The 24,476-nt window shown below is 55.1% G+C and overlaps 1 protein-coding gene across 2 annotated transcripts in view; it reads right to left on the bottom strand.

The window, feature by feature from the left end:
• Positions 1 to 15,981, bottom strand: part of KCNJ12 (potassium inwardly rectifying channel subfamily J member 12) — a 29,515-nt gene extending 13,534 nt beyond the window's left edge. Inside the window, exon 1 of one of the 2 annotated variants that reach the window (XM_027743055.2) lies at positions 15,763 to 15,981. The gene's annotated coding sequence lies outside the window, so the exon portion shown is untranslated. Of the gene's footprint in view, positions 1 to 860; positions 896 to 15,762 lie in introns of those variants that run through there. The other variant, XM_039381474.1, reaches the window with a different exon arrangement.
• Positions 15,982 to 24,476: the final 8,495 nt, after the last annotated feature.

Below are 24,476 nucleotides of genomic sequence, written 5' to 3'. Positions count from 1 at the left end.
CACGGGGGTCTCGGCCCCATCCCTCACCCGGACAAGATCCCCCCCTGCATCCATCCCCCCTGTTGCTCCCTGCCAGCCGGGACCACCGGCAGCTCCCGACGGCGCTGAGCGGCGGGCAGGGACGGCGATGACGGGCTGTCACACCCGTGTGACGAGTGTGGGAGGTCTCAGCCGCAGCCCCGCCGAGGGGGGGGAACGGGGGACGGCTGTGACAGCGCGGGGCGACGGCCCGGCCAGCGCCCGACACGGCGGCTGCGGAACGGAGCGGGACGTTTCTAATCACTCCGCTTGGAAAAGGTCCCGTTTTCGCATTTGTTAAATTAAAGGATGTCAGCGTCCGATGCCAAGCCCAGGCTTCCTCGGAAATTTAAACTAATGACAGCGAAGAAAATGAGCTGAAAACCAGAGCACAAGCGCTCCCACGTTGTCCAGCAGCACCAGCCGTCACCGTGGCAGGGTTTTACATAGCAGCTTGCAAAGCAGCAACCATCACAAAGATCTCAACTTTTTGCCCCAAAATCCAACCTTGCCAGTTAGCAAGTGCATTCCTGGCACTTGGAAAAGCCAGGTTGCTGTGCTGGGGTCTCCAGAGAGACCACCATCCTCCTCCAGCCTCTCAAAAAGCAAATATCTCCCTATTTTCTGGACACAGCTGCCGTGGGCAGCGGGGTTTATCAGCACGGAGTGGAAGCGGGAGAGCAGAGTGGTGGGTGCAATGTCCAGATTTCTCCAGCTCTGATGATTCCTACAGCCAGCTCCATCCTGCCCGGCCCCACACAGGCAGGCAGAGGGGTCCTGGCAGAGCAGGGGGTGGGGGGGGTCACACAGCCCCTCACTGCCCCTCTTCCCCATGGAAATACCTGGGCTCAGGCGAGGGCTTCGCTCCCGGCGCTCTCCGGGCTCCGCTGGGGTGGTTTTGTGCTGCAGCTGAGAAAACCACTGAGTGGTGGTTGGTGGATTGTTTTTTTTTTTCCTTTTATAATTTTCCCGGCGAGATAAAATTAAACAAACAAGCCCTTCTGGGAGCAGCGCGAGGAAGGGAGCCTGCTTCCCTACAGATGTGCGTGTCCTCAGCGATTACAACCACCGAATTAAGCTTTCCCTGTGACTGGGACATTTGCACAATCCCACTCCTTCGCCTCCTGCGGTTTCACTGGTAGGAGACTGGCTGGCTCTGCAGCCTCTCTCCCCATGAGGTCATTACCCAAACACCTATTTTTCACAAAAACAAATCAAGAATGGTTTTTTTTTTTTTTCCCCTGACCATCTCACCATCAAATTAGAGTGGTCTGGAGTGCAAGGCTGGGAGTGCTCAGCAAAGCAGCACATGGTGGGTGAGAATAGAATAGAATAGAATAGAATAGAATAGAATAGAATAGAATAGAATAGAATAGGAAATGGAATGAAGATGCAGTGAGACATTTCCCAGGGGGTGGGGCTGCAGAGGAGGGGGAACACTGTGGGTCAGGAGTGAAGAGGAGTCTCCCAGCTGCGCTCCAAGCCCCGTCTGCAGCTCCCAAACCAAAAAGGAACAATCACGGCATGAGACTTGCAAACACACCTAAACTTTCCAGCTTCATCTGCCTCAGGAGCCAGCAGAAGCCGTTGCCATAGCTTTGCAGACCACCGGTGGGTTTTGTAGCACAATCTGGACCACGGATCTATGCAAATCCCCAAGGCAGAAGTCTTTATGGAGGCATATGACAACCGAAAAAGAATAGCGCTCAGTGCTCTACTCCCACACGCCACCCCCCAACTTCACCATCATTTAAATCAGTCTTAAGTTGGAAGAATTCAAATCAACACTGTCGTCACAGAGCCAAGCAGAGAGGTGACACAACTTGGATGCTGCCAGGGAAATTGCCCCCCTGAGACTCAAAACTCATCAGCCCATCACTTTTTTGAAGCCCCATCAAGGAAAACAAATGAACTGGCAACTCGCTGCCCCCAGCCCTCCATCCCCTCCAGCCAGGGCTGCTGGAGAGGTTTCCAACCAGCCTTCCCCCTGGGATCAACAGGAGGGGGACCGCGGGGAGAAAAAATATCCGAGACATGCTGCTGAGGCTGGAGAGCCACAGTTGGAAAAGAAATCAAAGCTTCCAAAGAGAGAGATGCCAAGCAGATATGTTGTTCCCAAGAGAAACAGGACATTCCTCTCCAAGGGGGAGGAAGGGAGGAGGAAGGCTCGTGCCACCTCTCTCAGCTCCCCGGCATAGGTGCTCGGGCAGCTTGTCCATGCTGTGCCAGGCTGCAGACACAGATGGCATTGCAACCACTGATTTTTTTTGTTGTTGTTGTTGTGGTTTTTTGGTTTTGTTTTTTTTACCCTAAAAGCATGTTTTCAATTTTGGGGTGAAGTTTGCTGGGTCCTGCAGGCAGCCAGACAGATGTGGAGCCACTAACCTGTTTCCTGGAGACCTCCCTGCCTTCCTGCACCATAAAAAAATCATTAAGGTTGGAAAACATCCCTAAGATCATCTAGTACAACTATGAACCCAGCACTGACAAGTCCACCACTATTCCATGTCCCCCAGTGCCACATCTACACATCTTTTAACAACGAGTCCAGACCCTCCACTGTCTTGGGGGGCACAGTTTTGTGTCAGCAAACTCCATGGGGTTCTCATGGGATACACGTAGAGAAGAAACTGGGTGAAAAAAATTATGCTTTACTATTTCCAGAAATGCTAAAATCAGGTCCTGGTTTAGTCCAGAGGGTGAAAGATCGTCAGGTTGGATTTTCCTTGCAAAACATGTTTGAGTTACACAAGCAGTGGGATCAGGCTGGAAGCAAGCGGGTGAGATCATCTCAGTGCAGTCCCAGTTGATCCCCTGAAACCATCCAATTTGGCTGGTTCAGCATGATTTCTGCAGCAAATTGTTCCTGCAGGAAGTTTTATACCTGTGCCCTTGGGCTAAGCCCTGACAGCATCCTTCACTGGGAACAAGGTACCTGCCTCCTCAAGGCAACACCTGGGGAGGTCGGGGGGAGAGAAGGATGGGAGCAGAGTTGGCCTGATTATAAATAACCCCATGGAAAGGAAACAGGAGAAAAAGCAGCAAACAGAAACCAATAAATCCAGGGAGATGTGTTCAGCTACAGGCACTCGGTGCAAACATCTCCTTGTGTTCCGTGTGACCCCGTAGAAGAGAAAATGGGATTCATCTCAGCTCAACAGAGCTGGATCCAAGTGGCAAGACCTCATCCACTCTGTACATTAAAAAATATAAAGATGAGAAAGGGGAGAGTTAAATCAAGGAGAGTTAAATTACAGAGAGTTAAATTAAGATGCCTGTTGAACCATGTTAACGCAGCTCAGGCCTGGATCCTGGTGCTGAACCAGCACTGAACACCCAGCAATCCCATCCCCAGAAAGCTGGGAAATAGCCTGTGTTTAAGGCATCATTATTTGCAATCTATGATCCTGGAGAAAAGGGCAGAAAAAGCAACTTCACATTTTCATCAATAAAAGAGGAATTGCAGGAGCTCAGCAAGCACAGTGGCCAGCAGGTCACAACCAGCAGTGCTGGAGTGATTCATCCTAAACGAGCTAGATTTAGTCAAACTAGCCTAGAATAAGGCAGGGAAACAGCCCGGAGTTTTCCCTGCTGATTCCTGCCAGGTATTAGCCCATGGAAGCGATGAGGCCAGCAGAGAGGGGACAGAGCAGGATCATCCCCGGCACTGCTGTCCCCTCCAGCACCAGAAAGAGCTTCAATCCCAGCTCTGGATACTGCACAAAAATGCATTGAGGAGGGTTTATTTCTTCTCTTTTCCCAGCCCATCCTGCTGGAGCTCACTCGTTCCCGTGCCCAAGGGTGCTGGAGGAGCCGAGGACCAGGCACCTCAGCACCCACTGGACCAGTTCTCCCCAGAAAATCATCTGAGCAGCTTCGGTTTTGCTCGCGTGTAACTTATTATTAAAGCTGAGCAAATAATTCAGGGCAGGAGCTCCAGGAACAGCGTTTTGCCTTTTCATTTTCCTCTCTCGAGCTGTCTGCAGTTTCCCCAGAGCTCGGGGATGATTTAAAGACCTGTCTCCGGACAGGAGCGGGCTGGGAGTGTTTGATGGCCCGAATTTCACGTGCGCAGATGAGGACACGCTGGACACATAAGGATGGATGAGCCTTTCCTCATACCCTAATTAAACGAGCAGCATTTGCAAGTGGGTTTTGGGGATTTTTTTTCCTGTGTTGGAGATCTGCGAACACTTCACGCAGAGTTAACGAGCGCCTGCTCGTTAGGTGAGGCTCGACGAGCGCTTTGCTTTATGAAGCACTCAGTGGTACCAGCCTGGGCACAAAACTTCCATGGAGCATCTCATTCCCAGCTCCTCTTTGCACCCCAAAACACCACTAAAGACACGGGAAAGGAAGATGGGGCCGTGGGCAGAGCCGTGGGGCCGTCAGGCTGTGATGGCTCCAACTTTCCAGCACTGCAGCCATCCCAGGCATTTGCTTCCTCATTAGTGGAAAGGTTAGGGAGGACGGATCAGCTCTGTGCAAACTCCCCGTGGTGCTGGTGTGATGCAGGCTGGCGAAGGCAAGTGCCAGCTGAAAGAAAAGCAGGGAGGGAAGAACCACAAAATCGGAGGTCCCCATACTTGAAGTAGAGCCTGTCCACCCCCCCCACCATCCTCCTGTCCCTGGGAAACCCATCTGTCCTGAGTCCATATGGAATGACATATTTAACTGCCTCCCCCCCTTTTCCTGGAGGACAAGGGCTGGTGTCACCCACGGCTGTGAAGGGGTGCAGAAGGGGTCAAGAAAGGGACACCCCATTCTCCCAGAGCCAGAGCAGGAGAGCTGACATTGAAGAGAACCATGTCTCCTTCAGGGACTTGGTCCTGGAGAAAGGTTTGGGCTCCCAGGATTGGGCCAGGCAGCCGCAGCCTCCCAGTTTGTTGCTTTCAGGAAGGAGCAAACCGATGACATCAACCTCCCGCTGTAAGACCTCCAAGAGCAGCTCATGTGCAAGACAGAAGGAGCCATTCAGTGCCCCACAGCACCCAACAGGGGCCAGGGACACTTTGGGGCCATCCCAGGTGACCAGGCCTGGAGCTCCATTAGTTCTGGTTGGAAATCCCTCTCTGGCCTAACAGCTTTCTCCTCCCATTGTGTAATTGCACTTTGTTGAGAAGACCCAGCCTCTGGCAATACATTTTCTCCAGCCTCGCTGCTCTCCTGCAATGTTTTCCTTATTCCTTTCACTCTCTCCGGACAGCCGCTGAAACTCGCAGGGAGGGAAATGAGAGAAAAACCCAGTCCTTGTCCCACCAGTAAAACAAAACCCTGGATGGAAACAGGGGGGAAAAGGAAAGAGTGGTATCAGGTGCCTCTCCCCAATCCATTCCCTCCCTGTTTGCCTGTGGGGGTTTGACAAAAGTGCTTTTCGGCTGACAAAATGATTACAGGGTGCCGAGACAGTAAGTTGCACATGGATTTCTTTCCTGCATTTCAAGCAGGGCGAGGACACGGCTGCAAAGGCAGCTGCACTTCTGAAAGGGTCACAGTGCTGGGGGTGAAGGGAGGTGACAGGAGGGGGGATTTGGGGAGAGGAGGAAGGAGGGATTTTTTCTGCTCGGAATAAAAAGCAAAGAGAGCGGATGGGAGTGTGCACGAGCGTACAAAGCGAAAGGCAGGAGAAGCTACTGGTCCAGAGTGGAGATGGATTTGGGAGGATGCTGGGGCTGGTGTCTGGTACCAGCCTGAAGTGAGGAAGGGAGAAGCTAGAGCAGCTGCCCCCCGAGCAGATCCTGTGGCCTTGCTACGAGGTGGGGGTTTGGGCAGCGTCACCACTGGGACAGTGCGGGCATCTCCCAGTGGGACTGCAGACTGCACAGGGCAGAGCGAGGTGCCCTGGGCACACTCGGACTCTCTGTGCCTGCAGGCAGTGGGTGCTGGGCAGCGGGGAGGAGGAGAGGAGGATTTCAGCTCCAAACTCAATCTGTTGGAGAACTTGGCCTGCTCCCCGTCAAGCTGAAAATAGCACATATGTAAGGACGTGCACGCAGTGCTGGCTGTGTCCTCACCCAGCGCTTCCTTCCTGCTGCGCTCCACGGAGTGTCCCGGCCCTCCGCCTGCGCCTCCGGCCCCCCGCAGCCCCACGAACCCCCCACGGGGGACAGGTCTCAGGCAAGATGCTCCTTAGAGCATCCTTACTGCACAAATCTGGACTAGTGCACAGATGCAAGATCCTTTCACCTTCATCTGCTTTTCACATGTACCGCGAGGTCCGTCCGGCAGCAGCATCCCCGCCGTTATCATCTGGAGCGGGCGAGGATGAGCGCGGCTCACGGCGGGAGCTCAGCTTTATTAGAAACAGGCATCTGGCTTCAGTCCTCCCTGCAGCCACCGGCCCGGGCTTGGGCTCAGGATGGGGCAGTGAGCATGCACGAGTGCCCAGGCAGCAGCCAGGGAACCTCCACGAGTCCCCAGCTTTTCTCCAGATTTTATCTCCAAACCCATTATTGGTGATGGGAAAATAAAACCGTCGTCCTCCTCTGCAGGAGCACGTGCTGCCCGGCCGGGGTCAAGCCCCAGCCCTCAGAGGGATGGGGAACTAGCAGAGCGTGCTGCAAGCTGGAGGCTGGAGATAACCCTGGCAGCAGCCAGAGCTGATTCCTGCAGCTGAAAAGGAAGAAAAGAGGCTGAATTCCCCATGGACATCAGGCACAGGAATAATGGGAGAGCTTTGTCGGGACGTCGCTGCAGCTCTGAGCACAGCTTGTACAAAGCACTGCTCCTCTCCCATCCCTGCTGGGAATATCCCTAAAGAAATGTTCCCCTAAAGAACAAATACCCCAGAGTGGAGGAAATACAGCAACAAGCTTTATGGGGTAGTGATTGGGGGATATAGTAAGTGCAAAAAGCAAATAACACCAGGGCTGGGGAGGGACATACAGGTGATCCACTTGGAGCTTGAGGTATGGAGATAGGGATTGTTACAAGCACATAGGTTGTCCTGTGCTCAGTGTAGTCAGGGTGTACTACACACATACTACAGGGTGATTCCCTACACAGCAGGAGCCAGCAGCCCTCCAGCCAGGATGTCTGCTGTTCCAGGGCTTTGCCTGCAGTGGTACCCAGCAGGATGGGCATGGCCTCATGATAACACATTTCTCGCCCCAAATCTCCACTCTGCCAGGATTCTGCTTTATGACAACGGCTGCCTCGTGGTGCAGCCTCGGCTGGGGACAGTGACAGGACGCCAGGGGACATCAGTGGCTGGGCAGGGACCAAGCCCAGCTCGAACACACACTCACATCCGCCAGACACCAAAACTGCACCTGGGCATTGCCAAAACCTCTCTGCTTCCCAAAACCCTCTGAGGCGCAGCGTTAGCTAGCATGTGGTATCAGCTCTCCTGAAACAAAGCCATTGTGGTTGAGGCAGGATCCTTATCAATTCATTCCTCTCTTTAATTTCCATTTTTTCTCAGTTCCCTTTCCCATTGCTCAAGCAGGGCTTGAGTAGGGCCCTGTTGCTGCCAGTCTGTGTCCCTGCAGCACAGTGTCACTGGTGTTACTGTTCCATGACATGGGGATGCGATGGGTGGCTGCAATTGGGGTCTATGGTGAGATCAGAGGTATGTGAGGGGAAGGGATCCATGGATGGAGGAGAGAGACCTGGATGGAGGGGAAAGGGAGGGTAGGGAGCATCAAAATAATGTCCTGGGACCATCAGCACCAGGCAGAGGGGTGAGTGGGACACAAAGCTGGGTCCCAGCCCCTTCCACCCTCCTAATGGGAAGATGGAGACAGGAAACTGCCACTTGTAACAGCTTTGGTGAAACTTCCGACTTCTCCCCAGACAACATTCCTAGGGATAGACCATGGGGAAAGGGGTGGGACAGGACACCATCAGCACGCACAACACACAGTGATCGCCTTCTCATCTCTGCCAGCAGCACCTGCCTCAGCCACCCATCACCAACAAACCCCCCCTCCACCCTTGGGTCCTCCCCATCGCCCTCATCCCCCAGGACCCTAAAAAGCACCATTTTCCCTATTACATCCCATATCCTTCACCCCTGCAGTCCCCTCCAGCACCAGCCCTGCAGTGCCCATTGCCATCGATGCCATCAACCTGTCCCCAGCTCCCAGGGGACCCCATGCAGGGGACAGTGTGTGCAGGTCGGGTGACTCCGGGGGCTCCTGCAGTGCCCACTCTCCTGCTGTTACATAAACGCCTGGGCCCAGGACTGTTTTTGTTTGTGTTGCCTTCAGTGCTGTGCTCCTCAACCGTATTTGCAAAACAAATAATTAATAATAATTAATGACGGGGGGAACGGCACGGATTGCCAGTTATTGCTAATTAGCAAACAAACGCTGTTGCACAAGCGAAGGCGGGTGTCACACGGCCCCGTGTCCTCACCGAGTGTGGGGGCATGATGGGGACAGTGTCCTGTGGGACTCTTGGCCCTTTTGGGGAGGGGGAGGAGGAGGAGGGGAAGGAGGAAGAGGCAGCAGCATGGGTGGCAGTGGGACGGGCCAATGGCCCTCGCAGGGTTTCGGTGGGTGCCTCGATGCGGCCCCGCACACGTGCCATCACACAGCATTCCATGCCTGGCTTTCTCCGTGCCCTTATTAGAGCCTGGGACAACACTACTTAATTGTCTGGAGATGGCACCGCTCCACATCATTAGCGAGCAAACCGGCACCAGCTCATTAGGGAAAAGCCTCTGCTCCGGCAGCTCTGCAGACAAATCGTGCCGGGGACACCGACTGCGAGGCCCATTGTAGGTGGCACCCCCTCAGCGGGGCAGGGGGGCTGAAAGCACCAAAAAGACCCCCCTCCCACACCAATGCTGGAAAGTACGGAAGAGAGAGAGAGTGAGTGACAGGCGGGGCTGTCTGGTGACACCTGGAGTGCAGGGTGACCTGGCAGCTCTGCCTGGACCTCATACCTACAGCTGGGAACACAGAGCCTGAGAGTGGGAAGAAGGGGAAAAATGAGAAAGAAAAGGAAAAGAAGAAGAAATAATAATAAAAAAACCCAACAGAGTACGAAAAGGAAAAGAAGGGGGAAAAGGAAGAAAAAAGGAAAAGGAAAAAGGAAAAAGGAAAGGGGAAAAAAAAGGAGAAAAAGGGAAAAAGGAAAAAGAAGGAAAAAGGAAAAAGGAAATCAGGTTCTCTTGTCTTTGATCTGCTCAAGGACTGACTGCTGGGTCACACACAGGAGCACTGGGAGCAGTGGGATGCCGGAGTGAGTGACAGTCAAAGCCCGTGGATCCGTCTGGCCAGAGCCAGCCCGGGAGCAGGGTGCCTTTCTCCCTGGGAGAACAAGGGTTGAAGCAGAGCAAAAGCCTGTCCCACTCCCCTCCACAAACCCTGCAGGTCCAACTCACTTTCCCTAACGCCTGCAGCATCCCAGACAAGCCCTGGATGCCAGCAGAGCTCCGGTGCCGCTCAGCATCACTCCCACTGCAGTTCCAAACCAGCCCCTGCTCTGCCCCCCCATCAGAGCTGGGTGTGATTACGCTTCGCTGCCTTTCCTCTATCACTGTAATTCCTTTGCTCTGCTGAATCGCTTCCCCTTCAGCACCACACATAATCCATTGCACTGTAATTATATGGGAATTTTAATATCTGATGTATTTATAAGATGCACTTAATTCATCAGCCCCTTTAACCACGTTGTCATTCCAGCCTTCAGCAGGGTGGGAAGGATGACTCGCTGTCAGATGGAGATTAGCTGGCCCATGTGTGTAACGAGTTGGAGGGTGTTCTCAGCTGCCAGATCCCACCCTGGCTGGGGAGCAGGATCCCACCATACCGGGTGTCCAACCCACGGGGGATTGTGCCAGGGCTCCCCTGTGCTGCAGCAGAGACGAAGGGCAGCACGATCCAGAGCAGCACCCCTTTCCCAAACATTAAAATCACCCCACGGGTCCAGGTTGAGCAGAAACAAGGGGCCTATGCTGGGGTGAGTTTTATTTCTACAGCCCCAAAGGGCTTCCCAAGGTGAGGGATCCACATTTGGATCCCTCCAAACCCACGAAGAAAGTGGTCACTACGGAAGGGTTATTTTTCCTGGCATTTGTTTCAGTGGCTCCTTTCCAGACGTGTCCTAAAAGGGAACCAAAGGCCTTTGAGCCTGTTGCAGCGAGCACAATGCAATGATTTTCCCAGCCTGGGCAGGAGGGATGAGCTCACTGTTGTCCTTGGTTCCCCCTGGCTGCGGGGTCCCTGTGCCGAGCACAGCAGGCTCTAGGGCTGGTCAGGATACTCAGGGAAGGCAGTGGACTTGGCAGGATGCTGGGGGATGGCTGGGCTCCATCCCACCAAGCCCTGGGAGAAAAACCAGCTGAGCCTGGGAGCGAGGGGCAAAGGGGGAAGAGTGAGGGGGGTCTTGGTGATTTGGTCCCTGCAGGACTGGTTCTCACTGATGGGTGACATCACACTTTTTGCACTGGGGTCACATTGGGTTTTCCCACAGTGGCATGGCCCCCGCCTCAGCACTGGCCGTGAGGTACCACGGAGGCACAGCCCAGCTGTCAGTGGCACCAGGTGACCCTGCACCCTCAGGGTGGGCCAGAGACCCCCCAGGTCCCCAAAACACTGGGTCACAATCCAAAACATTGGGACACAATCCCTCCTCCTGCTTCAGTGAGCTGTGCTGGAGCAGAGCCATGCCAGAGCAGAACTGTGCCGGATGTTTTGGCTGGAGAGGGACCTTCAGCAAGTACCACCCTGAGCCCTGAGGCTGCTGGCAGTGCCCCAAGCCCACCCACAACCCTCGGGCTCCCGGTGGGTGCTGGCACATGGTCAGCTCCCAGGTGCACCCTGGCATTTGGTAGTTGTCAGGCACAGTGACACACAGGTCCCCTGTCAGATCATGGCCTCAGCACAACCTGGTAGTGAGGTTTCTCCCCCAGCTCCCTGCTCCAGCATCTGCAGCTCCCTGGGAACTCAAGCTGGGGGCAGGAAGGGTCCTGCAGCCAGCCTGATGTCCCTACATGTCCCGTGCCATGACACACACTCCAGAGCTGCACCTTCCTGCCAGGATGCTGCCCCAAGTTCCAGCAGCTCCCTGTGCCCATGTGCCAGCCCCAAGCAGGGACATTGGCTTGGGGAAAAGAGCTTGGGCTGGACCAGAACATTTCCAACCCAGGGTTATCCGAGAGGCTGGTAATTTCCCATCCCTTCCCCATCCAGAGGGACCCTGGTACCTGTTCCCCACGGTATGTCACAGCCTCCCGCCTCAGTTTCCCCATTCTCACAATGCTCTCCCAGAGAGAGAGACAGGAGCATGGTTGGCAGAGGATGCAACAGAGTCTCTAACCTGATCCTCACTCAGGATCACGGCAGGGCCCTCTCTGCTCTCCCCCTCCCCAGCCCCTCCTTCCACACTGTGCTGCCATCCAGGGGGGAATTTGGCTTCCAAGGTCACTGACAGATGGGTCTGGGGGCAGACATCCCCACCTTGTGCCCAGTCAGCTCTGCCAACCACCCCATCCAGGTCCTGGCCACTCCCTGAGGCTCGGCTACCCCCGCAGGTGTCCCCCTCCCTCCCCCCTCTCCCCAAAAAGCAAATATCCAGGGAGATGGGCTCCGCGCTGCAGCTCTGCCGGTGGCACTGGCGCTGAGCAGAGCAGACTGCAGCACGGCTGTTACGTAAGCCCGAGCCGGGCTCCGGGGATGTAGGACACCGGGGTTATCCCCCGGCCCCCCCGGGGGCTGCCACCCCCTCCCTGCCTCGGCCACGGGGCTCACGGAGCTCAGGGGGGGGAGACGCCACCAACTCAGTCAACACTGCAAAGGGTTCAGCGGGGCTTGGGGTGGCCCTGGGGGTTGCTGTGGCCCTGCCATGGGGCACATGGTGGTGGCAGGGGGGCAGCAGTGGGGGGACAGGAGGGTTGTGTTGCTCTGGGGCAGGAAATGGGGCAGGCAAAGGGCTTGGATGGGGCTGGGAGGCAGAAGGTGCTGCGCCCACATCCCTCTGAGTCCTTCTGGACTCATCAGGGCTCACCCCTGCAGGTGAGCTCAGGGATGGAAGCAGGTGGCCACTCCCGGGCTGTGCCTCCCTCGGGGTGACTCACAGAGCAGGATGAACATGGCTGGGGCAAAGGATCACGGCCTCATCCCATCCTGTTATGTCTGTATTCCCATCCTCACATATCTAGCAGGTCAGCATCCCTGAGGACAGCCTTCCTGGGGTCAGCATCCCTGTGATTAATCTCCTTGGGATCAGCACTCCCAGGAACAGCATCCTTGGCATTAGCATCCCTGGGACAGCATCCCAGAGGAGAACATCCCTGCTGCCTCTAGCACAGGCTGGGGAGCCAGGATCAGGATTTCCCAGAGCTGGAGGGAAGATCCTTCTCCCACGGGACAGCCCCAGCATCACCCGCCCTTCATCCCACAGAGGTGAGGGATGGCACAGCCGGCATCACCCATCCCCAAAACACCTGTACCCCGTGCCAGGGGCACGGCAAAGGGGCAGGCAGTGCTGGTAGCACCGAGGCTCTCCCAGGACCAGCCCTATCCAAGCTAACAGACCATCGGAAGCCTGGCAGCATCCCCTGCCACGGTGTGGGATGGGGACAGGGATGGGGAACCCACGGCCCCCCAGACACGTGGCTTCTCTCTGGCTTTCTGCCAGGCACGGTCTGGATGTGGTCATTTCTGTTTGGGGCGTGTGTGGCAGGGGAAAAAGCCCAGGCTAAGGCTCTCAGCAATGGGAGATACCAGAACAGGAAATTAATGTTAATTAATTCATAATGACGCTGAGATAGTGATACCAGATGCTTCAAAAGTCCAACGGGGGAATCTGAAAGACCTCTGTAAAAAATCCATCGCCCACCGGCAGACCTGCCTTGTTGCAAGCTGGGAATGAGGGAGAGAGCTGGGAACTGGGGTCGAGCTGGGATCCAGGATCAAGCTGGGACTGAAGGACCAAGAAAGAACCAGGGAACAAGCTAGGAACAAGCCAGGAATGATGGAAGAGGGGCATAACCCAGTGAGGTGACAGGTTTACAGTTACCCCCAGTCACCTGCCGCTCCACTCCCACCTTTCTCCCTCCCACCCCTGTTCAGAAGCTGGAGTGGAGCCGGAGCAGTGAAGCACCCACCGTGCTCTGCTCTCTGGGGTTCAGGGGCTTTCCCAAGCCCCTAAATGCTCATCTTTTTCTCTCCTTTCCTCCATTTCGGGCACACCGTGTGCAGGGCGGGTGGATGGGTGAGGACTGGGGAACGCAGGGGCCTGCAGTGGGGATGGAGGGACAGACTCATGATCTGGGACAGGGACACAGGTCCTTTGCCAACCAGTGTCCCTGCATTTAGAGGACAATTTTCCCTCCTCATCCATGAGAGCTGGCCCTTGCCCTGCAGTGCTGAACCCAAATTATGCTGGACTTTAGACAAGGGGTGCAGAAGACCTTAGAAAGGGGCTTAGGCCTGGTGCCAGCTCCCGGGGACCCCAGAGCCAGATCCGGGAAGGATGGAATCATGAACTCCTCAGAAACCACAGGCAAACCCCTGCGCTTGGAGCCGTTCACCACCCTGTCCCCTCGGATGGTGCGAGTGTTATGCTCCTTCCCACAGTGATACAACAGCCCCTGCACCCAGAGGGGACCCTGAGAGTGGGGAATAAGGGAGGTGGTGGAGGCCACGCAGGGCCCAGCAGGGGCAGAGCAGGATGGCACAGCCGGGGCACGGCGCTGCCATCGCTGCTTACATAAGGTGCCCGCTCTGTGTGCCACACACCCGAGCGGCGACAGGAGAGGGGGACAGACCCGTCCCTCCAGCAATCCCTCACAGCGACTGCGCTCCCACTCTTTCTAGACAGCACCCCCAAAACCGCCAACCCGGCCTCTTTCCACCTGCACAGAGGTTGGGTGAGGTTCCCGTGTCTCTCAGGCACATTCACACCCTACAGCCTGACACAGATGGGGTGAAAACGCCAGGTCTGAGCTCGCCGTGCAGTTCCCCCGACAGCTCCTCTGAAGTTTATCCGCAGCGGGAACGGTTTCCACCGCGCTGCCGGTGAAGCTGCCCCGGCTGGCGGGGAGAGGGGAACCCCACTGGGAACATCAAGGAGCATCACGGAGCACCACAGCACGGGGGGACACCGACATCCCACCCCATCTGGTCCCGAGGGACTCACCGTATCCCCCGGGGTCATTCCAGGGCTCAGAAAAAAACCCTCCTTGACTTCACAGGCAAAGCAACTCATTTGGGTAAAGAGCAGCAGAGGCAACACAGGATTTCAAAGTGTGTTTTGGATCAGAGGCAAGAAATAAAGTGGCCTTTACGGTGCCTTCCCCAGCAAAGCCAGAGCTTTATTAAGCCTATCTGGCACAGACGGGAATGCTCACTGTTATTCCAGGCCTGAAAAGAGCAGGCAAGGGGTTTTTTATTTTATTTTTTTTTTTTTTTTTTTTTTTTTTTTTAGTCTTGTTTTCATTATTTTCTGGTGGCTTCATTGCTTTGTGCTCACACAAAGGGAATTTCACCTGCTGTTCCAAACAAAAGGCCCCGGAAAGTTTTGCAGAGAAAGGGATGAGGGGAAGGAGATTTATAGAAGCAAAACGAGTTGTTGCAGGGTTTGTTGTGGATTTTTTTTTTTTTGCAGTGAGCTCTTTGGTGCCTGCTGGAGACCCAGCACCAGCGGGCAAATCCCCTGTCCCCACCAGTGTCACCCCTGGGATGGGGAGTAGGGAGGTCTCACAGAAATTGGGGTTGATTTGGGGTGAAGAGGGAAGGCATCAGGATTGTTTCCCATCTTTTTTGTAGGCAAAGTCATCACCACGCTTTCTAAGAACAGGAAAGAAAAAATCCAGCCCTCGTTTGCCGACGCCATGGCAAAACAGGTGGTTCAAAATCACAAGAGCAGTGGGGGAGAAAAAAAAAAACCCTATTTGGTGATTTTGTGCTCATATTCACTGCAAAACTGTCCGGGAACGAATGCTGCTAAATACACACCATTTTCCCTCTCACACTCTTCGTTCTATAATTAAGAGAGACTTCTAAAAATACGAACGGCCTCGAGCACCCAGCGAAGGCGTGCAGGTGCTGCAAACTGGAGGCACTTTAGTACAGCTCATTTTCTGGACAATTTTACTCGCCTGGCTCGTGCTCAGCGCCGATACTATTACAGTGATGCAATTATGCTGCTGCTGCCGCTGCCGTGCTCGGCTCGCTTTGCTTTTTCCCTGCGCTTTGCAGTTTGCCTTCGAAGCACCCCCCAGCCCCACAGCTCCCGGGCTCCCCCCGAGCGTGTCCCTGCACCGGCGGGGTCCAGGGAGTTGGGGGTAAGAGGGTCAGGCGAGCATGTGTCACACACACATGTGGATACACACGTGTGGGCATAGAGGGGCATAACCCTGCGTGGGCATTGCCAAAAACAACCAGCGTGCAAAAGTTTTGGGCGAGGAAGCGAGCTGGCCCGGGGGAAGCAGGAGGGGAGCAGGAGCACGGCGAGGAACCAGCACTCCCCAAAAGGCAGCAGCAAACCCTCGCTGCTGGCTGGGCAGGGAGGGGGCCCATGGCACTGGCACGGTGACGGCGGCCAGCCCGGTAAAACATCCCCCCCCAGCCTGGCATTTCGGGTACAGGGGTGAGGGGGAACTTCCTCCCCGAAGCTGCCGCTGCGAAACTTCCCCGTCTTATTTCTCCATTAGGGCTGCAATAGGTGGAAGTGATTGACTCACTATGAGACTGCTGTTTTTGCCTCTGACTTGGGATTAAGACGGAGCTGGAGGAGCGGAGGAGCCGTCGCCCCGGCTCTCTGGCGGCAGACACCGGAGTCGGCACTTACCTCTCACTGCATCCAGGCCCCCCGGCCGTGGGGCTGCGGGTCCTGGAGAGTTAGCTGGCAGGGGACCCCACATCCACTCGGGTTTCTCCCAGGACCGACGTTCGGCTGCTGCTTCTTAGGCACAGACCCAACCCCTCCATTCCAACCACAGGGGAAAAAAAAAATATATCTTCTTCCAAAAGAAAAAAAAATTAAAAAAAAAAAAAAGGAGAGAGATTAAAAAAAAAAAAACCCACGCTTTTTTTCTTGGTTTGGTTTCTCCCTGGAGAAAATAAGAAAAATAGATAAATCCCAGCGACCAAGAGATCCAGACTCAGGTGAATTTAGCTTCAAACTCCCTCTGTGCTTTCAGAGCCTTCACCCTCAAATGGGCTCTGGAAGATACTGGGGGACCCATCGTTGCCGAAGTGTCATCAAATATCCTTCGGGCTCAACTCCGCTCCTGCCCGGGGAGGGTGGACTTCTTCCCTGCTTGCTGCGTGCTGTGGAGTTGGCAGGGACCTGCCTGTTCCAGCCTCAGCGTGGAGGGTGGGTGGGTTGGTTGGTTGATGTGGGTTGGTTTTCTTTTTTTTTTTTTTTTTTTCTCGCCGCTATTGGTTTCCTTGCTATCTGATCCTGAGCGAGCGCTGCAGCCTCGCCGCTTCCCTGCTTTTTTCCCCCAGCTCCCAGGCTTTTGACAGGGAATGAAACACAGACACCCAGTGAGACAGGCTCCGGCTTCTACAAAGCTCCACTCCCTCCTGCTGCCTTTGTCCGTGAACAGCAACTCCTCCAACTCTGCCCATAGACACGAGGGAACCTCTGCATCAGCACTTTCCTAATGGCTGCTTCGCCCCAGCCCTTCGGCCCTTCTTCTTCTTCTTCTTCCTCGCTTCCTCTCCTCCACCTTGATGGCTTCCGCTTGCTTTTCCTAGCCCGGCCTCGGCTCCGACAACCACAGCCAGAGCGAAGCAACAACCCTTTCCCGATGGATCCATCTCAGCTCCCCCGTGCTGGCTGCTGCGGTCGGGGGGTAGTGGCCCCGCAGTCCATCACCGTCCTTTCTGGGCACCTTCCACGAAAAATCGATGGCGGGTACCAGGTCCCTGAAGGCTTCACTTTCGGCTGGTTTGAGGGGCAGGGGCTGTGTGTGCAGAGAGGAGCTGAGGGAGGGCTGGGAATTGAAGCCACTTCTTTTTATTGCAGGCGGGGATTATTTTTATTTAAAAAAAAAAGATTGACCGGAGTCCAAGTTTATTTCTTGGTGGTGAGTATTATTTTAAGCTGTTTGGGTGTCTCCAGGTCACCCTGTTCTTATAACAGCGAGGCCTTTGTGGAGAGGGTCAAAGTGAAACCTTGCTCTGGCAGCCTCTTTCACCCCGTGGAGGGGAGCAGGAGGCAGAGGATGCTGCAGTGGGCTCACAACCCCGGCTGGCTCCCAGCCAGAGGGAGATGCAAACCAGCCACCGTCTGTAATTTTTGCTACACTTCCTCCACACTCGGTCACCCGCGAGATCCCAGGGCTGCTGCCTGTTCCTTTTTTGGGGATTCACAGGCTTTGTTAAAAAAAAAAAAATCACTGCCAGGAGACCTCCAGCCTCGACAGCGATGCTCGGCCCTGCTCAGCGTGGCTGTCATGCAGCCAGCAGGTCACAGGAAAGCCATAAATCCCCCCAGACCCCAGCACATGGAGAGGTTCCCTCCCCACCTGCCCTTTTGCATCACCTCCCACCCCTTCCCAGACTCCTCTTCACTCTTCCTTGTCTCCCACCACAAGTTTGGGACCAGTAGCTCCTCCCTCTCCCCTTCGGCAGCATCCTGGAGCAGTGACTCTCCTTATCCTCAGCTCCCATTCTCTCCCCGGCACGGAAAAAGAGCATCGTCCCCTCACTGCTCCCAAAAATCCCAAATTCAGAGCATTTCAGGGCAATGCTCACAGTGCTGCCTCTGCTCCCCTCTCCACACTGGCTTGTCCACCTCACCCCATTCCACCAGCCTCACAAACACTGAATTTTAACCAACACTTTAAAATCCTGGGATGAAAAGTACTGCAGGGCCTTGTTCTGTCCAAACTCTGATGGATATTCAGCAAGGATTTGGGGTTTGCAGGTTGGAGGGAACACCAGCTCACACACTGGGCGTGGTGGTCTTGAATAAGACCACCCAGGGGCGACCTGACCCCAAAACACTGCTCCTTTCTGCCTGTCATGCAGCCCCTTGTACCCTGGCATTCTCCTCTCTGAGGGCTCCTCTCCTGCCACCCCACCATGCTCACAGAAAGCTTCCCAAATCCCTCCCTGCCCTGATCCCCAGCCAGCAGCACCAGCCCAAAGTTCCCTCCACTCCCTGCAGCAAGAGATACAATTAATGCACCCAGTAGCCAAAAAATTGGCTGAAGAGCTGGGGTGGGCAACTGGCCACGGGCCAGCCTGAGGGGAGTGGCTGCAGGGTGCCCAGTCCCAGCCCCCTCTCACTGTTTGCTCCCCCACTTGGTGCTCTACTGGGGCTTTTTTCCAGCAAGTGAGAGATTTGGGGGCTAATATGTAGGGAGAGACATGGGCACCCTGGGGGTCTGCAGCCCTTGGGGCCAGCTGGGAGGACAGGATGGAGCTGGGCAGCCAGAACTGGTGAGTCTGGTGTTCCCACCACCTGGTCGTGCTGGTGGCTTATCCCTCGCTCCCCAGTTTGCTACAGGAAATGCAAAGAAATAGCCTGGGATTTCCATCCCAGTAAGCCCCAGCTTCCCTCTACTCTTGGGGAGTAGAAAGGTTCCCCATGTTTTTCCATCAGGGTTGGGCAGTGCCAGAGGGAAGTGTGGGCACAGGACCACAGCCCTGGGAACCCCTGTGTCCCTGGTGGGCTCCCAGCCGGGGAAGAACTCCAGGCAGGATCCAGCCTCTCCTAGGCCAGCTGTGGCCACCCTCTCAGGAGCTGTGGAAGTGAGGGAAGGAGGACAAGGGGGTGAAACGAGGGGTGCACCCCGGTGGGGTCTCCGTCGAGCCCCTTTCCGACGCCCCCAGCGCGGCTGCGCAGGACTATGAGCAAGTCAGCACAGAGCCATTAGGGCTAATTTAATCAAGACGGATGGCCCGATTGGAGGGCTGCCGTCCATAAATCCCCCGCTCCCGCTGCATTAGTGTCAGGCCTCCCGGAGGAAGAGGCTGAGGGGGAGGCACGGGGGGAGCAGGGATGGGGAAACGTGCTAAGTCACCCGTCCTCCCGATGGCGCAGAGCCGCTCGGACCTGGGGTACCACCACCCCATCCCACAGCGAGCAGCCTGGACCCAGGGGACATGCCAACCATCCTACAGCCCCTCCAAAAACTCAGCAGCTGGAGAGGGTGGGATTTCAAGCAACCTGGGTTTTCTGAACCCCAAAAGGTGCAGGGGTTGTTCACAAATCCCCTAGGGTAGGGGCTTGCTCCAGTGGGAATCTCCCATACTCGCTCCAAGGAGTTTTGCAGCAGGGGGAAGGTGAAGTGCTGGAGGGAATAGGCTTGAAGCCCCATGGTGGGTCATGGTGTAATAACTGGGATTCAAAAATACAGCCTGAGAAAACCCAAAGGTTGATGGATGCAGCATCCAGCCCAGAGCCCAGCAAGACACCCCAAACTCCAGCCACACCAGCCCAGGATGGCGCTGCTGGTCATCTCTCTGGGGTACCAGCTCTGCTCTCCTGGTAGCCCACTCCCTTCCCCCTGCTGCTCCTAGAAAAAAAACATTTCAGGCTCAGGGTTGCCATCTGATGACCCAAAACAGCCACATCCCCGCACCCACCGGGCACGGGCGGCGGAAGCCACGCGTGCCGCCGCGCCGCACGAGCCAAGTCAGGAAATAAGCTCTCATCCATCCAGGTTAAAAATAGCCGTGAGCTTTGCCGCTAACACGCCTTGCCCTGACGCTCCAGCCGAGCTGGCTCCCGTGTCGCCGCCCTGCCCACCGAGCCCACCGTGCTCCCGGCCGAAAACCGGCCACAGGGAAGGGACCGGTCGGCTCCGCCATCTGCTCCGGGCGCTGGCATTGCCGTCGGCGTGGGATGCCGGCTCTGCCAGGCCGCACTGTTGGCTGGTGCAGCGATGCAGAGGGCCAAGTCCTGGTGGGTTTTGGGAAGACAATGGGCCAGGGGATGCGGCGGACGGATGGGAGGACGGCATGGGTTTGTGGGCATCGCTCTCGCCCCCAGAGCGCTCACGGAGGTTGCGTGGTCGCCTGGCAAGGGAGAAAACAGCGGTGCTGGCCCAGTGCAGAAGGAAAGATACTGGTGCAATGGGGGTGGGAGGTTACTGGGGGATCTCAGCCTGGGAGAGCAGTCAGGGATGTCCAGGAGCAGTTGAATGATGCAGAGAGGGATGCTCAGACCTAACCTCCATGTCCAGAGCACCTCGAGGGCTGTCCTGGCAGATAGCAAGGAGCACAACCAAAATAGCTCAGGGTGGTTGACCTCAGGGAATGAGAAGCAGTGAGCTGTGGCACTGCCATGGATTTATCTAGAAAAAAGGTGAATGCACATCCCTGTGCACCTCTGGTTTCTGACTGTGCTTCAGTGAGGCCAGGAGGGAGGGAGGGCAGAGAAGGAGCTGGACTGCCGGCAGGAGGAGCACGGTGGCCGAGGTCAGTGCTCACAGTGCTTTTGTGAGACCACAAGTGAGGCCCCAGAGACCAGGAAGTGCTGATGGAGGCAAGAATCAGCAACTGACACTCAGGGATGCAGAGTGGATCTCCATAGGCTGGGTGTGAGGGTCATCATGTCCAGCAGGCCTGGCTCCCTGGGCTCAGCACCCATGTATCCACTCACCCAGGAAAGAAAAACAAAGGCAGGGTGGGGCCTGAGGAACCATCAGTCAGGAGCAATAATCCGTTCCATGAAAAGCCATGGAGCAGGTGAGCCATTTCTGCCCCAGAATGGCTAGCAGAGGGAGAAACAAGACATTTGTATTTCTGCCAGTTGACAAAATGAAATGCCACTTGTAGCCAGTGAAACTCTGCAGAATTTGCTTCCAGCTGGATTCCAGCCCCAGCCACGACACTGACACTGGCAGCATCAGCCGTCGCAATCCCAGCACTGGTGCCACATCAAGGGCTCGGGCTCTCTGCAAACCCAAGCACTGCCCCACGGCAGGGACACAGACCCCACGACCAAGTTTGCTCCCACCCTCTGCATCCCCCTGTTTGCCTTGGAGACCCTGCTGCTGGGGTAGCACTGTGTCCCTTGGGAGACTCTAACACATCTCAGGAAATTTTCCCATTCTATTCAGCTTAATTTCACCCATTAGAGCTTGTTTCAGCAGGGTCCCGAGGGAATGTCACTCCCCAGCATCTTCCTCTCACTCTTCCTCCGCTTCTCTCCTCCTTCACACTCACACATCTCACCTCAGGGAGGCTGAGCCTTGCTCCACCATGAGCAGTGCTGATCCAAACAACCATACCCTTCATAAAACATGTCCCTACACCATCCCAGAGGATTTGCCATGTGGTCACGATACTCTTTTTAGGAGTTCAAAGTCACTGGCCCTTCCTCACTGTACGTAGAGATGTCCAGGCCATGTCTAGGACAAACATTGACAAAACCTTGGCCAGTGGGTTACATTGTGGGCAGAGGTGGGAGCCTGCTCCTTGTCCACAGCTGAAGAGCAGAAAAAGAGTCAATTTGGGAAAACTATGAACCCTCAGCAAGCCAGCACCTCGAGATCAGGCCAGAGACTCTATCACACTGGGATCCTGCACCAAAAATACATGATAAACCAGGAGGTCAGAAGCTTATCTGCTGCTGTCATGCCCTGCAGTGTTTGGGAGGAGGATTTGGGGCAGCAGATGGGAATTCCTAGACTTTGTGCATAAGCTCCATGACCCAAGCCAGCTGGGATGAGCACAGGTCTGGCTTTTGACCATGGGATGCTCCAAAAGGAACAGCAAAGGGCAGCTCCCCTGGACTCCCCACAGTGCTCATAGCACCCAGAAGAAACCATGGAGCCCCTTTCAGCTCTCCTCACTCCACAACTAATGCTCAGCTCTCCTTTCCCTCATCCAAAGGGTGGATTATTTTAGGAAAGGAGGAGGAAAGAGCAGCAGTGACGAGTGACCGATGACTGCTCGTAGCAGAGCCCAGGCAGGCTGGACACCCCCCCAGGGGTCAGACAGGCACCTCACACAACACAGAGGTCTGGCTACAGCCAAAGAGCCCAACTGGCCTCTTACATAAACGACCTCAGGGCAGCGGCTCCGAGACCACCAGACCAGGCAGCAGATGCTCCGAGGCAAAATCCACCCGGTCCCGAGCAGACGTCACCTAATCAGCATGTTGGCTTCTTCCCAAGGCGGTCTTGGGGCACACAGTAAATATCTTATATAAGCACCTCTGGCCTGGGGTCGGATCCAGTTCAGCTGGGTTGTACAGTGATTTTCTCCTGGACAGAGGCACAAGAGGGGCCAGAAGGGGCTTTCTCCAGCATGGACTTGTTGTACGGTTGTAGAACCCCCTTGGTGACCCATCTCCACAGTTTTGCCAGAGGAGGCTCCAGGAAAAACCCTGGTGTATGGAGAAGAACCAGTCATCCCCAATGACAAAAAAAGACAGAACAAGGGGTCAAAATGACAAGCCATTGCTGCCCCCAAACTATTTTTCCTCCAGGATTCGGTAGCTAGGTGCACAGCTGGGAAGAGCCTGGAGAGCCCAGTGGCCCTCCATAGCAAGGCAGTGCTTCCAGCCCAGCCACAGTCCCTTCTGTGGTGGAGACATCACACCAAGCCAGGAGACTCTGCCAGTGCTCAGCTCCCACTGCTTGGGTTAACTCCCAAATTTCTCAGCACTGCCAGAGACATGAGAGGCCCTTCCTCTGCCCCAAGTAGCCTCCTGGAGACCACTGGATTGGGAGGCTGGAGAGAGCCCATGGTTGGACACAGCTGGGGGTAAAAGCAGTTGGGCTAGAGCATTACCAGGCTACATAGGATGTGAGCATCTTCAGCACTTCAGCTCTCAGTGCTGGCTCTCCTTCGAGGCTGCTCAATCAGGTAAAAACTGTGGTGAGGGCTGAGCTGGCAGACAGTAATTCTCCCTAAATGACCTCTCTCCAGGCTCACATCTTTAGGGGATTTACCCACAGTGGTTTTGGCCAAAGAAAAATCCCAAATGAGTGGCCTCAAGCCTCACTATTGCCTTTACCTGCCAGCACCAGCCTTGGGGGACTTGCCCAGTGACACTGGGCAGCTGCAGGCTCCAGAGGCAAGTGCTCAAACTTTATGGGGTGAAGAAATGGTCAAAACCGGCACAAAAATCCTAGTTTTCATCCTCTGATCAAACCCACGGGTAAGATCCACATCAGAAACCTGGGCTGTGCCAAGGAAGCCAAGAGGGGAGTCTGAAATAGAGCTGTATTTTAGGAAGGTAACAGGGATCAGCTGCCTGTGTTTGGAAGGTGGGGGCTTGGAAAACAGAAGTTCAGTGGTGCCCAGAGCTGGGCAGATTAAGGGCTGAGCTGTCCTTTGGCTTGTTGAGCAAAAGAAAACTTTACATTCAGATGGAAACAAATTGTTTTTAAGTGAAAGACAAAATTATAAAGGTTTTTTTTCCACGAGGCTCATAGCAGTTTGTTCAATCCAAAAGGAACCAGCTCCTCACCAGGCTGTTGCACTTATTTGTTAATCACAGTTCTCCTCTAGATTAGTTAAAAGACATTTTCCAAACCAGAAAAGGCAAAGCTGCATTAAAAAAAAAAAATAAAATTAATTAATCTCCAAACAGAGTATTCTGACCCTTCTTAAAAACTTCACATTTACAAAGGCCGAGGTAAAGCATTGTGATCTTCCCAGTTGTTCCTCTCCCCCATTTTGTGCAATCACATGTAATTCCCAGACGCTGTGTGAGTTTGGGATGGGTGCCAGGCTCTGCAGTGCCGGTGCCGAGCACACACAGCTGCCGGCACACACCGGATCAGAGCCACAGCTCAGCCACAGGGACAGAGCACCCGGCAAAGCCGAGGGCAGGGAGCTCATGCAAAGGTGGGAAAAGGCTCTCCCCCCTTTTTCTGGGGTGCTCATCCCTCTGGGATGATCCCAGGGAATCCCATTTGGGATGTGGGGTTTGGCTGACAGATCACATCAGGTGGCGCCTGCTGCTCCAGGATGCTTCAATGCAATGGCTTACAAAGACCAGGAAGGGGTGATTCCCACATGGAGCTGCTGCAGAACTTCCTACAACCCTCCTTCTCAGAAGGGACCTGACCCCTCTGCCATGCACAGGTAGCACATGAACCTCACACAGAGATACCAAAGCAAGGAGCATTGCATAGGGGAGGTGTAGTACCTAGAGAAGGTGTGCTCCAGGTTTCCAGGAGAACAGGAAACCCCTCACTCTGCTACAGCAGCCCACACCTTCAATCCGGCCCCACTGGGTTGGCAATTTGGCTGCCACCAGCTGTGTATGCCCGTGGGAGGGCAGAAATTTTGTATGTCCTTCCCTAAGGACTGCAGCCAATACGAGGGGACTGCCCACCATTCCAGCACTGTGCTTCCCATCAAAATGCTTCTGCAGAATTCCTTTTTTTCCCCCCTCTCTTTCCTTCCATTCTGGATGCTGGATAATAAAAGACAAAGCTGCAAAAATCTTCCCAGAGTCCAATCCAAAGCAACAAGGACCCCCAAGACCCCTCATGTCGCTTGATGTCAGCAAGCTTCCAGTGTAAATTTTAGGCTTGGCTTATCAGGAATCAAACTGTGCTTCTCCCCAGGGGATCTTCCACT

The sequence above is a fragment of the Pipra filicauda genome, unplaced genomic scaffold (genome assembly GCF_003945595.2).
Source record: "Pipra filicauda isolate LSUMZ 115617 unplaced genomic scaffold, ASM394559v2 scaffold226_size1812527_pilon, whole genome shotgun sequence".
Taxonomy (NCBI): Eukaryota; Metazoa; Chordata; class Aves; order Passeriformes; family Pipridae; genus Pipra; species Pipra filicauda.
This window is presented reverse-complemented; position numbering and strand designations above follow the sequence as displayed.